Source organism: Pipistrellus hanaki, assembly GCF_964339955.1.
Source record: "Pipistrellus hanaki genome assembly, chromosome: 3".
Classification (NCBI taxonomy): Eukaryota; Metazoa; Chordata; class Mammalia; order Chiroptera; family Vespertilionidae; genus Pipistrellus; species Pipistrellus hanaki.
The window spans coordinates 161,850,104-161,863,669 of NC_140505.1; the positions used below are offsets into that span (position 1 = coordinate 161,850,104).

The following is a 13,566-nucleotide window of genomic DNA, read 5'->3' on the forward strand; positions in this document are numbered from 1 at the left end:
CAAATTTTCACCCAACAAGATTTACTGCCTTTGTTTAAAATGGCAATACACATTACTTTTACTTGCCTGGACAGACAACTGATGATCTGTGAAGCATATTTTTACATAAACTCAGGATGCAAAAATGAATTGCCCTTTTGTGGAATCTTTGGCCCATGGCTCAATGTATTTTGGTTGACATGCTCAACAAGCATTCTCCTTTCTTGTGAATTATCTTTTCATGTTTTGGGGTTTCTTTTCTCATTGCGCAATGGCATCTTTTCTCTTAATGCTACTGGAAAGTCTTTTTATGAAAATTAAACTTGCTCTCTGGAAATTTCAAAGACTTGCCAAGATACCAGTGTCTAAGTTTAAATTACTTCTCTTTACCAGTGAAGTGAAATAATGGTATGATTATCATTCTTTCCTTTAACAATAATATAATTAGTAATTTAATAATAAATTTTTTAAAACTTTGTGCTTTTCTCTTTTACATTTTTTATTTTAAAGAGATGGAGGAAGAGAAAGAAAGACATCAATTTGTTGTTCCACTTATTAAGGCGTACCTTGGCTATTTCTTGTACGTGTCCTGACCTGGAATTAAACTCACAATCTTGGCATATTGGGATAATGCTCTAACCAACTGAGCTACCAGGTGCTGGCTCTCTTTTACATTTTTGCAATGAAATGTATCACAAATGTAAAAGAATATTGTCATGCAAATTGCTTATTCACATTTCAGAGAGAAATAATAAAGTGATCACTCATAATAGCCACTCACCCTAAGAAACAGGGTCTTGCTGGTAACTAGTCTACCTGTGGCCCCTCCCCAGTTGTCCCCTCAATCCTTCACCTCAGGTAAAACTACTGGTATTCAGAATTGTAAGTTCATTATTCACTTTCTTCCACTGTGGTTTTTCTACATATCTGTGATTCCATTAAAAAACAGTATTGTCTCTTTTAGAACTTCATATAAATGGAACCATAGCATCTGAGTCCTTCTGTGACTTATTTCTCTTACATCACATAATATTTTTTAGATTCAAGCATGCTGATGTATGTAGCTGAGTTCATTAAGTTTCACTGCCATATAACATTCCAGAGTATGAATGTGCCACGATTTACTTATCTAAGTTTGTAATTCTTGCCCATTTCACAAGAATAGAAATATCTCAACAAATAGCATTTCCCTGGTTATTACTGAGTCTGAGCATCTTCTCAGATGTTTATAGCCATTAACATTTCCTCCTCTGTAAAATGCCTCGAAATGTTTTTCTATTCTACTCTTATCACCTTTTTATTGATTTGCTGCTATATTTAGTTCTGCTTCTCATTGTATTCATTCACTTTTTGCCTTTTTTTCAATGAATAGGAATACTTGGTTTTAATATGGTTAGATTTATAATTTTTTTTTATGGTTAATATATTTTGTGTCGTTTAAAAATTTCTCCTACCATAAGTTCATAATGCCACCTTGAAATTTTATGTTTTCTAAAATTTTCATGGTTTCGCCTTTCATACTTAATTTTTTAACTGAGTAAGTATTGTTTGTGCATAAAATGAGGTAGGGGCCCAGCTAGGTGGTCAGGGCACATGCCTAGGTTGCAGGATCAGCCCCCAGTAGGGTATGCAGGAAGCAGCCGATCAATGTTTCTCTCTCATCATTGATATTTCTATATCTCTCTCTCTCTCCTTCTCTCTGAAATCAATAAAAACATATTTTTTAAAAACGACAATAAAATTGTTTACATATTCTAAGATCAGCTATATAAAAAAGGATTAAAACAAAAGATTAACAGTATATGTATTAAAATTCTTGAATTATAAATAATTATTCTATCCTCTTATAATTTTTTCATCTATTGTGAATTTTTATTATGTTTATAATGAGGTAAACAAAATCAAATTTAAAAAACATTTTCAGGATACATTTTAAATTCAATAGATTGAAGCAAAGCAATGCATAAAACTGGTTGGACACATTATGAGTCTGACACTATCAAACTCAGCAGCACCTTGCACGTTTTACTCAACAAGGAGTAGAATTAATCAATTCATGGGCCTCGTTACTGTTAAGTCCCACAACAAAACTCTGCAAAATACCTCCTCCTCAGCACAGCCCTGCTCCGTTGCTATCTCTAGACCAGATATCTGGTTCATCCAGACCACAAGCTCTGTTTACCTCCACTGCCTAATGGGCAGTCACTGCCTGCCTACCTGTCAGAGAGCTAAACGATTTCCCTTCTAAAGTTTACAAATAGATCAGCTTAGTCCTGAGACCACTCCTGATTTGTTTTTCAGGATAAAATTATAGCAAGCAAATACAGTGGCTACATTTCTGAGGATAACCCCTTCTCCTTTTCCACTCTTTTACTTTGTTTAGTTTAGGACAGACACAGCTTTGCCCATCACAAGAGCCATAAACCTCCCAGAAAGTTTCCTCTGGTTTCAAGCAGGCTTCATTCACCAGACTTGAGGTGAGCAAACGCTGGCAGTCCGAGCCCAGCAGATGGGGGATACTGGGAAACCTGACATGGCCAGCTTTTGCACCTTCTTTGCATATTTTGGAGTGGTCCCCAAGTCACACATATGAGAGAACTGAGACTGGCCTTATAGGAAGAAAAAAAAACCTGGGCTTTGGAATCAGAGAACTTTGGGTCTAAAGCTTGGCATAGGCATTTATTTGTCCTGAGATATGATACAGTGCCTGATCGTCTTCACTTGGGTAATAAGGTTAACAGTATTTGACCTTTTTGAGCTTATAGGACGATGAGCTCATGAGAGATGACATAGGTAAAGGGAGTAATAGAGTATTTGGTGTTAATATTCACAAGGTTGTAGTTAAAATGAATGTACAACTGTTACAATATATTTCACCTGAGATACTTTCTAAAATGAGGAACTAGGAAAAGGTGAAAATTTGTTCAGAGAACCCAAGAATCAGAGGGGACTGAAGTTGGAGCTTAGAAAGGAGGATCATAGTTGCATTGTTTTTAGCACCAAAGCGATACTATTTTGATTAATATTTTTTCTTAATTTAGCACACAGAAAATTTACAAAACATAAATGTAAAGCACAATGGATTATCATTAAGTAAGCATCTATACAACACCCAGTATCCCAGGTCAAGAAATAGAATATCACCAATACCACAGGCACCCAGAGAGAGATTCTTTTATTATTGTTATTATTTGTTTGAGAGAGAGAAGGCAGAGGGGAGAGGGAACATCAATGTGTAGTTCCACTTATTTATGCATTCATTGCTTTATTCTTTCTTCTATGTGCCCTGACCAGGGGTCAAAATGTCAATCTTAGTGTCTCAGACCAATGACTATGCTCTAACCCAGTGGTTGGCAAACTCATTAGTCAACAGAGCCAAATATCAACAGTACAATGATTGAAATTTCTTTTGAAAGCCAAATTTTTTAAACTTAAACTTCTTCTAACACCACTTCTTCAAAATAAACTCGCCATGATATTTTGTGGAAGAGCCACGCTCAAGGGGCCAAAGAGCTGCATGCATGTGGCTTGTGAGCCACAGTTTGCTGACCACGGCTCTAACCAGGGCCAGAGAGGGATTCTTAAAAACAGATTTTCAGAGAATTACCAACCCTTCACCTCAAGCCAAGAGCCAAGGGTTTAAAGAAGGTAATGTCCCCTGCTGTTGGGAACGTGGGGACAAGAAGCTGCCTGACGTAATTTATACAAGAGAATAACTATTTTCTGAAAATTTATCAGCACAAAAAATGTATGACTGTTTCTCTTGGACAAAATGTGGATCTCATGTGAGAGCGAAAACCGCATGGGGAATTTCAGATACTAAAAGTGCCTAAGGACAAATAAATAAGCATCAACAGAAAAAAGCAAGGGTGTTCATTCCTAGGGGTGATGGAAGAAGCAAGCAACTGAACAGAAATGCATTTGTCCATGTCAGAGGGATGCAGGTATTGCGATATGGGGGATCATCTCTGAAGAACCCACATGTGTACCCATGCAAGGAAGAATCAGACTTAAACCTTTTTAAATATATTTTTTATTGATTTCAAAGAGGAAGGGAGAGGGGGAGAGAGAGAGAAACATCAATGATGAGAGAGAATCATTGATTGGCTGCTTCCTACATGCCCCCCCCAAGGGGGATCAAGCCCACACCCCTCTTACTGGGAATTGAACCATGACCTCCTGGTTCATAGGTTGATGCTCAACCACTGAGCCACGCTGGTGGGGAGAACTGTATCCAGAGTGGTGCCACATCACCTCCACAGGCCCAGCCAAATGAAATGCCCATGTCCTCTCCTTCCTCCCCACCCACCAACAGGGGAGGCAGCAGAAATCAGTGAGTAGTTGAAGAGAGGAGGAACAGAAGAGTAGGTGGGCATGAGAACAAACCCTGACATGGCCAACAGCAGCTTGAATTGTAGGATGAAGAACTTCAGATAAAGTTTTACCTTTTAATGAAGATTGATAGCTCTTACATGGGACTAGACCTTTTGCTTATTGGATTTGGATTCTTTAAGAGTGTCCAAAAATGCACTGCATTGCATGTTTTCAGGGTCAAAAGAACAACCAGCTTCCCTGAATAAATGTAAAAGAACAATGAAGTTTTTTTTTAAAGCTACTTTTATTTTTTTTAATAAGTTTGTTTTGTTTTTTGGGGTTTTTTGGGGGTTTTTTTGTTTGTTTGAGAGAGAGAGAGAGAGAGAGAGAGAGAGAGAGAGAGAGAGAGAGAGAGAGAGGGATAGAGAGATAGGAACACCTACTGGGGATCAAGCCCACAACTGGCATGTGCCCTGACCAGAAATCGAACAGGGGACCTCTTGGTTCATGGATCGTCGTTCAACCACTGAGGAACACCGGCCAGGCAAAAAAAACTACTTTCTGACTCCATCATTTAATTCATGTGTTCAAAATGCCAGGTATATCATCATTCTTATTATCATGGCAGGATTTAAGACAGGTGAGGAAGCAGCCACAGCTCATCCAATTCTGGCAGCCTTTGGCCCACCGGTAGAATATACAATTACACAAGAATATCTGCCCTGATGAAGTAGTTGCTCCTGAAATAAGCTTTTTAAAGTGTTTTTGCAAGTAGCATTGCCTATTTCAAGGCTGTTAAGTAGGGAACACTTTCTCAAACCTCCGTGCCACTTACCCGAACACTAGGACACTGCACGATGGTGCACAGTGATAACGAGGAAGAACACCTGTGGCCCAGGTCTTCCGGTGACTGCTCAGACCCACAGCACATCCAGCTGCTCTTTGCCTGGTGCTGCCAGAACATTTCAATGCACGCAACCTCCGTGAAGCACACCACACGGTGGAAAAGTTCATCCAAGAGAGTGTCTTCCCTGGGCTCTGACGTTGCTTGCACTTGTCATCGTGATTCTCGGAGAGCTGTATCCTGTCAAAAAAAAAAAAAAGCAGGACTGTTAGCATAAATGAAAAGACATTCAAAAATAATCAAAACCGGAACTTTCTTCCTCTGTTTATAACCTGCGACGTAAAATTTAGAACTCTGTGATTACAAAAGAAGGTGAACATATCAAACACCAGAAATATGCCGTCAATTCACTCCCACAAGCAGAGGTAGATTAAACTAGGACTTTCCGATTCTTAAAACCGGTGCCTGGCTTATATGTAATAGAGTTTTATAGTTCTAGAACCAGAAAACTGACAAAAGCAATTATCCTCTAAATCATTGTATGTTGACCACTGAATTAAAATTTAATTTGGCTATAGCTATAAGCCTTTAGCCACGTCCTGGTCTCAGCTTAACATTCTGGGTGCCCATTTTCATTAAGAGGACTTGGGCTAGAATCCACCCCATTTTCCACACGGGGAAAACGAAGACCCAGAGGAATGAAGTGACTTGTCTAGAAATGCCATGGTAATTAGTTGTTAAGATGAGTCTAGAACTCCGACTAGTATCCTTTGCATTATTCGGCAGATCGTCCATCTCTGTTCTCCAAACATTAGGATCTCCAGAGAGGCCTCCAAGGGTTCCTCTGGTTCAGGAAGGCTTTTAACGGCTTGCTGCAGAACACAAACCCATCATCCTTTCCCCACTTCAAACTAAGCAACTTCACTTTAATTTGTTTTACATATTAACTTCCACATTAGCTTTCAATTGAGGAACAGGTTTGGCTAAAATCATTTGAAAACCATCTATATTACTCTATACTAATAAAAATGTAGTATGCTAATTAGACTGGACAGCCAAATGACCTTCCAGACAAAGCCACAGTGGCAGGGGAACTGTAGTTAGGGGGGTGATCAGGCTAGCAGGGGAGCAGTTAGGGGCGATCAGGCAGGCAGGCAGAGAGGTTAAGAGTGATCAGGCAGGTAGGCAGAGGTGGTTAGGGGCAATCAAGCAGGCATACAGAGTGATTAGGGGCAATCAGGTTAGGCAAGCAGTTAGGAGCCACTGTCCCAGATTGCGAGAGGGATACCTGCAGGACCAAGGCTAAACCAGCAGTCAGACATCCCTGAGGGGTCCCACATTGGAGAGGGTGCAGGCTGGGCTGAAGGACTGCCCCCCACACATATGAATTTTGTGCACTGGACCTCTAGTAACTTTTTATAAATGTCAGTGAATGTTTTTTCTTGCATTGTGAATCAAAAGAATAATTTACTATTTTTCTAGTCTCTACAAGATACATTTGATTTGTTACTATCTTCTAACAAAAACAGCAAACATCAGTTAAACAGCCTTTAGATTAACATTCCCTTCCAAAAGTCGCTAACTTGCAAATAAATCATTAATTGGCTGTTAGTTGAACCTTGACTGGATAATCGGTTTTATTTACATCATATATTGTATCTTCCTTTGTTTCCTTTCACAGAAAGAAGCTGCTCAAAGAAAATATGTTCAAAATATGAATTCATGTGAGAGGGTAAGAGGATCAATATAAGTACATCAGGTATTTCCCCAAAAAGCAAGCAAGTTATATCAGGTATGTCAACTGAAGTCCTCATTTTGTGGCTGTGGGTGCCGCCATTTTGAGGGAGTGGCAGTCAATTAGCATATTCCCTTCTTATTGGCTGTGGGTGCCGCCATCTTTGCAATGGTATGAGGGTCAATTAGCATACTCCCTCTTTATTAGATAGGATAATTCACACAATGACAATTCATTTATTTAAGGTGTATAGTTCAGTGGTGTACATTCACAGCTATGCAAACATCACCCATAGCCCATTTAGAATATTTCATCACATCAAGAAAAAAACCCTGTACCCTTCAAATATTATTCCCCTATCTAGCCATCTCCTCTGGCCTATGCAACCACTAATCTACTTTTCTGTCTATATGGATTTGCCTATTCTGGACTTTTTTTTTTTTTTTTTACTAGCTCCTGTTTTATTTACTTATTTTTTTAAGTATTTATTTATTTTTAATTTCTTTATTGATTAAGGTGTTCATATGTGTCCTTATTCTTTTTTTTTAAAATATATTTTATTGATTTTTTTTTGATCCCCTCCCTCCCTCCCACACATCCGCTTCCTCCCCAGAGTTTTGTGTCCATTGGTTGTACTTATATGCATGTATACAAGTCCTTCGGTTGATCTATTATCTCCCCCAGATCTTCCACCCCTCCCCGCTGTAATTTGACAGTCTACTTGTTGATATACTGTCTCTATATCTATCTTATGGTTCATCAGTTTATAATGTTCTTTATTATCCACAAATGAGTGAGGTCATGTGGTGTTTCTCTTTCATTGATTGGCTTATTTCACTCAGCACATATGTGTCCTTATTCTCCATTACCCCCTACCCCTCCACCCTCACCCTCTGTTGTCTGTGTCCATTGGTTAGGCTTATACACATTGTTCTGGACTTTCATGTGAATGGAATCTTATAGTATATAGTCTTTTGTAATTGGGCTTATTTCACTTAACGTAATGTTTTCAAGGTCCATCTAGGTTGTATCATATACCAGTACTTATATTCCTTTTTATGGTTGAACAATATTCCATTTTATGGATATACCACATTTTATCCATCGTCAATTATTAGATATTGTTTCCACCTTTTAGCTAATATGAATTGTTTTAACATTCAGGTACAAGTTTTTTTTTTGTTTTTTTGTGAACATATGTTTTTATTTCTCTTGGGCATAAAACCATTTGCTGAGTCATATGGTAACTTCATGTTTAATTATTTGAGGAACTGCCAGACTATTTTCCAAATTGACTGCATCACCCTACATCCCTACTAGCATCTATGCAGGCTCTGTTTCTCCACATCCTCCCCAACTCTTACTTGACTTTTTGCTTCTGCATGCTTACTTTTAATAATCACCTTTTCCTTCTCGAAAGGGCTTACAAACTTCATCCAATGATATTTTCAAAAATGTTGGCCAATATTGTCAAATTCTCTAGCTGCTAGATTATAAAATTTTTCTTCCTATTTTTAAGAAACAGTACAACAGTTGCTTTTGTCAATGTCCTGCATTCATTCTCATTCTCCAAGCTTGCCCAAATATCATCATCTCTCAAAGATCACTTTCTCTAAGTGATCATTTTTCAAAGATCACATAGGGAAAGTAGAAGGAAAATAGAGAACTGAGTATCCGTGTATGTCTTTTTCTTCAACACTGAGAAGAAAGTCTGCATAAGAACAACCCCTCAAACATAGATGCTTTCTTTAAAAAAGAAAAAGAAAGTTAAATTACTATTACTTATTTGGCGCTATTTTCTTTTTTTATTTCTTACATTATTTATATGCTTAGTTATAAAAAGGAACATGCTATTAAATATAATCAACATCATAACTGATTACTTAACTTCAAAATTTGTTAAAATGCATACAACTGATAAATACATAGTTATAGTATTTTAAATGCAAGATCTAATCCTTTTGGAATGATCCATTACCTTTAATAATTATTTCCCAAAATGTTTTTAATCAAATTCAGGTTCTAAGTAGTTTATCAACAGTGTCGTCTATTACCAAAAATGTATTGAAATATTCTGATAATTCTAAAGTAGACAGTATAAAAGGAATTTCATAATTATTCCAATTCGGTCTAGTCTTATGAGTCCATATGGCCTACAACTGAGCAAGAGGTGTTTTGAATCAACATTCAGTGGCCCTCTCTTTGCATGTATACTGAGAACTGAAAATTAAACAAACTTAAGACAGCATGAGCTCAGGTTTAGCTATCATGTTACCTGGTTCTGACAGCTGACATGGCTAGTCTTAGTCAAGTATAGAAAACAGAGGAGTGTTATGAGATAAGAAGCTGTATAGGAAACCTCAACCACAAATTCCCTCGCGAGTTAATATGCTCTATATGTCTATTATTGAAAGTTCATTGGTTTCCAGAACACCATTTTTAAAACATAAATACAAACATTTTATTACTAAACTAGAGGCCCAGTGCATGGAACTCATGCACTGAGGATGGGTCCCTCAGCCTGGCCTGCATCCTCTTGCAGTCCAGGAGCCCCCTGGGGATGTCCGACTGATGGCTTAGGCTGCCTTGCTCGCCTGCTGTGAGCCTCTGGCTGAGTGGCACTCCCCCTATGGGAGCACAATGACCACCAGGGAGCAGCTCCTTCATTGAGTATCTGCTCCCTGGTGGTCAGTGCACATCATAGAGACCAGTCGTTCAGCCTTTCGTTTGACTTGCATATTAGCCTTTTATTATATTGGATGTAATTCTAAATTATCTGTCATTTTGATGATCCAGTTCAAACCCAAGTCCCTCCCTCCTTTTAGCATTTTTAATGAATATTTGGCTATAAATCTAAATTATATCTGTAGAAATTCTCCCATTCTCTAGGGTGACTAGCTAATAGATGTATATATTTGGACCAATGCCTAAGCCTAATTTTGTTCTCTTTTTGTTTAGTTCAAGTTCTGTCTTCTGGAATTAATCCTCCAGAAAGGAGGGGAAGGCATCTGGTTAGGACTGGAAATTAGAGCAGGGAAAACACTTTAGGAATAGCAAACATCCCTCTGATTTTGCTGTTATCTTTTTAAAGACACCTCTCAGATAGGAGCATCTATACAGAGCCATCTAGTGGCAAAGAGGCATCAATGCAGTGACTGGAGTCATAAGAATTTTATCTTTGCTCAGTCTACATAGATTAAAGGGAAAATATTCCTGAAGTCTACATAGTATCCATTTATAGTACTTATAACAGCATTTGAAAACACACACACACAACTTGAAAGAGCAAAGAATTTAAACCAAATCTTTTTTTTCTCACAATAATAAAACTAAACTCATAGCCAAGATGGATTAGTTCCCACCAGATTTCTGTATTTTTTCAAGCCATAGTTAAATAAAAGAACAGTGTCACCAAAATTAGGATTTCCAGACACACCAAAAGCCAGAATAAACCAATTCCCCTTTATGTTGTAGACCATTGGTTTAACAGCATTACTTTTAGAGCAATACTGCCGTAATTAAAAAAAGAAAAAAAAACTAATTGAAAATTAATGACCTATATCACATTTGAAATCATTAAAATGAAATAATAGTGAATCTTAATTAAGCTATTTAATATCTTTAAGATATTTTATGTGCCTCCTTTATAAAAAGCATTTAATCATTTTGCTTCTTTCTTGAAAATGAGAGTGAAAATTAAGCGAAAACTTGCTTTAGTGCAAATATTTTTTTCCCATTAGCCCTCTTGCCTGTTGAAGCAGGAAAAGCCAACCTCTTTGTATATATTTCTGGAAATTTGCAGCGCCAAAGACTAGAAAAGTGTGAGCATTTAAATCTGGGTCCAAAGCAGTGTCTTATTGACAACAGATACCATGTTTTGATTTTAAACTGACCTTAATCATTTCAACAGACCAACCAGGAAGCTTGCTCAAGGCTAAACTCCAGAACTAGTATTTAATTGCAACTTGTTTTGTTTTTACTTTGCTTTCAACACAGGAATTATCCTCTACCACCAAGGAACCAAGCTCTCTCCCTGTTCCAACTTTTCTAGTCCCCATGCTTTAGCTTTCCTCCTCATGACCATGTTTTCACATTTTTGCATAAAAATGGCCTTAACATCTTAATGGCTAATTCACACTCACATCAGCTTATGAAAATGCTAAGGTTGCATTTGGCATTGTTACCTAGTCATCATCAGAGTTGATATTCTCACTCTTCTGGGTGCCTTATTTCTGATTGCCCTAATATTTACTGTCCTTCTTGATGGCTTAGCATGTACTGGTCCTAAAATGATTTGGAATTGATTTCTGAGTGTGGAAGAAAAGGGGGTTCTATGGAAAGTAACTTCACAGGGTAATCTGATCATCAATTCCTAACTAGGAAGGTCAGGGTGGGTAGTCACACCCCAGGCCTATGACATTTTTAATAAAAAGGTTTATCTTTGCCTTAAGCAAGCCCTGCCCATTGTTTTTGTGCATCTAGGCTAACACACCTTTGTAATAAGGGCAATCACCCTCCAGAAAACACATAATCTTGTTAACTATCCAGTAATCCAATCCTAAGCAGTCATTTTCTGAAGCATCTAAGATCTTGCTTCCTAGCAATTGTCATCAGTTTGGCTTAAATGAAATCCTTTAAAATTGTTATACGTTTGGATGTTTCTTACCTTGGCAAGCATCAAATGGTCTACAGATTAACTTCCGTTTCTGAGAACAGACTTCTTTGGAAGTGAAGGGATCCAGGATATACCACTGTGAAGGGTTTTCTGGTTTTGTTTTGTGTGTGTGTGTGTTTTCTGAACTTTCCTTAACAGCCTAACAGCAGAGCCTCTCAAAAAAATTCAGTCATAAATCCCTTCCCTGGGAATTGGTAAGCAGGGAAGATTGACTCCTATTACAGGAGACAAGAAGTTGGCACCAGGATAAGAAATTAAACAGACATTGTCACAAAACTATCATCTACCATCTACTCTCCAGGGCCCACTTATCTTTCCTAAAAAGCATTTGTTTTCCCATACGCCCTTCTTCCCCGCCCCTTCTCCTATTAACATGATATATATGCCCCAAATTCTCACTGCCTCTCCTGGAATCACATTTTTCTGTGAATACTCCTATATGTACATGAATAAAAATCTGTCTTTTCTCTTGCTACTCTTTTTTTTTTTTTTTTTTTTTTTTTTTTTTTTTTTGTCTGTTTAATTCACATGTCCCCACTTAGTCTACCTAAGAGGGTAAAAGAAACATTGTTTTGCTCCCTAAAAGAAGGAATAATAAGAAATTATTTTATTAAAAGAACAAAATAGCCCAGCTGGCATGGCTCAATGGTTGAGCATTGATCTATAAACTAGTAGGTCACAGTTCAATTCCAGGTCAGGGCACATGCCCAGGTTGTGGGCTCAATTCCCAGTGTGGGACATGTAGAAGGCAGCCCATCAAAGATTCTCTCTCATCATTCTCCCTCTCCCTTCTCTCTCCCCTTCTCCCTTCCTCTCTAAAATCAATAAAAATATTTTTTTGAAAAAAGAACAAAAGAAAGGACAAAACCCATTCCTCACCCAGTTGTTATTCTCATAACAAATTAAATTACAGGTGTTTTACACCCCAAATAAATCTTGCGAAGAATTTTAAGCAACACACAACAAAGACACATATAAAATGTGTGTCTATCAGATTATTAAAAGTAAAATAGTAGGCTATCAGATTATTCCAGGGGAAATTTAAGATGTGCAGGGAGGAAGTAAAGCAAGTGTTCAGGTTCTAAGTGTCCATATAATTCATTTTTCACTCTAAGGCAATCAAATGGAAAAGGAAATTGTGGGTGATTTTGTTGTTAAAAAGAGAGAATAAAGAAACGGAGAAAGTACTTTTCTTAGCACTTAGAGATAAATGGGATTTCTCACAGAGGGTTTCTCTAAGGGGGCACTGAGCCCCGTGGCATCATTGCAAATGTAGTATCAGATCTCATAAGGGTGCTTCTTGTAGCATTCCTCCAAGAAATGGAGGAATAACAGCTCCTCTGAGACAATGCTTAACAAAGCAGTGAGGAGGGGCAAATTATCCAATTAGCACCTCTGCTTGCCAAGCATTATTTTCTGTCTGTCCTGCTGTGTGACTGAGCTTCTTAAAGGTTTATCATCCCTGGTTTGTAGTGATCAAGAGAGCTCAACAGAAGCCACAGTGGGACTTCCTCAGGTCCTTGGAACATAGCAGATCTTATATTTGGATCATTTTCAAACATATATGTAAATGTCAAGCCCTTAAAGAGGCAGAACACTCCAAAGCAAACTTTCTTGCTTGATTTCTTGCAATGATTAAAGTCCAATTCACATGAGAGAGGGAGAGAAACTTAGCTGGAAGTATTCTAGGCTAAGAGCTCTGGCTCAGCTCTGGCTCACAAATGAAAAGTCACTTATCTTCAGTGCCTCCATCCCTAAAGTATCTATCAGTGAGCTTTGGAGTTAGATTTATAGAAAGAAATATCAAGAACCAAGGGAATCCCAAGAAATCAGAAATACCAATCAGAAAGGATATATGCACCCCTGTGTTCATAGCAGCACAATTTACAATAGTTAAAATTTGGAAACAGCCTAAGTGCCCATCAGCAGATGAGTGGATTAAAACACTGTGGGATATCTATACAATTGAATACTATGCTACTGTAAAAAAAGAAAAAGAAGGACTCTTACCATTTGCAA

The 13,566-nt window shown here is 37.8% G+C and overlaps 1 long non-coding RNA gene across 1 annotated transcript in view; it reads right to left on the minus strand.

Moving 5' to 3' along the window:
- The window catches only part of LOC311619184, an 86,542-nt gene that overhangs the window by 33,408 nt on the left and 39,568 nt on the right, over nt 1-13,566 (minus strand). The window contains exon 2 of the long non-coding RNA XR_014794454.1: nt 5,129-5,370. This is a non-coding gene — a long non-coding RNA (uncharacterized lncRNA). The remainder of the gene's footprint in view (nt 1-5,128; nt 5,371-13,566) is intronic.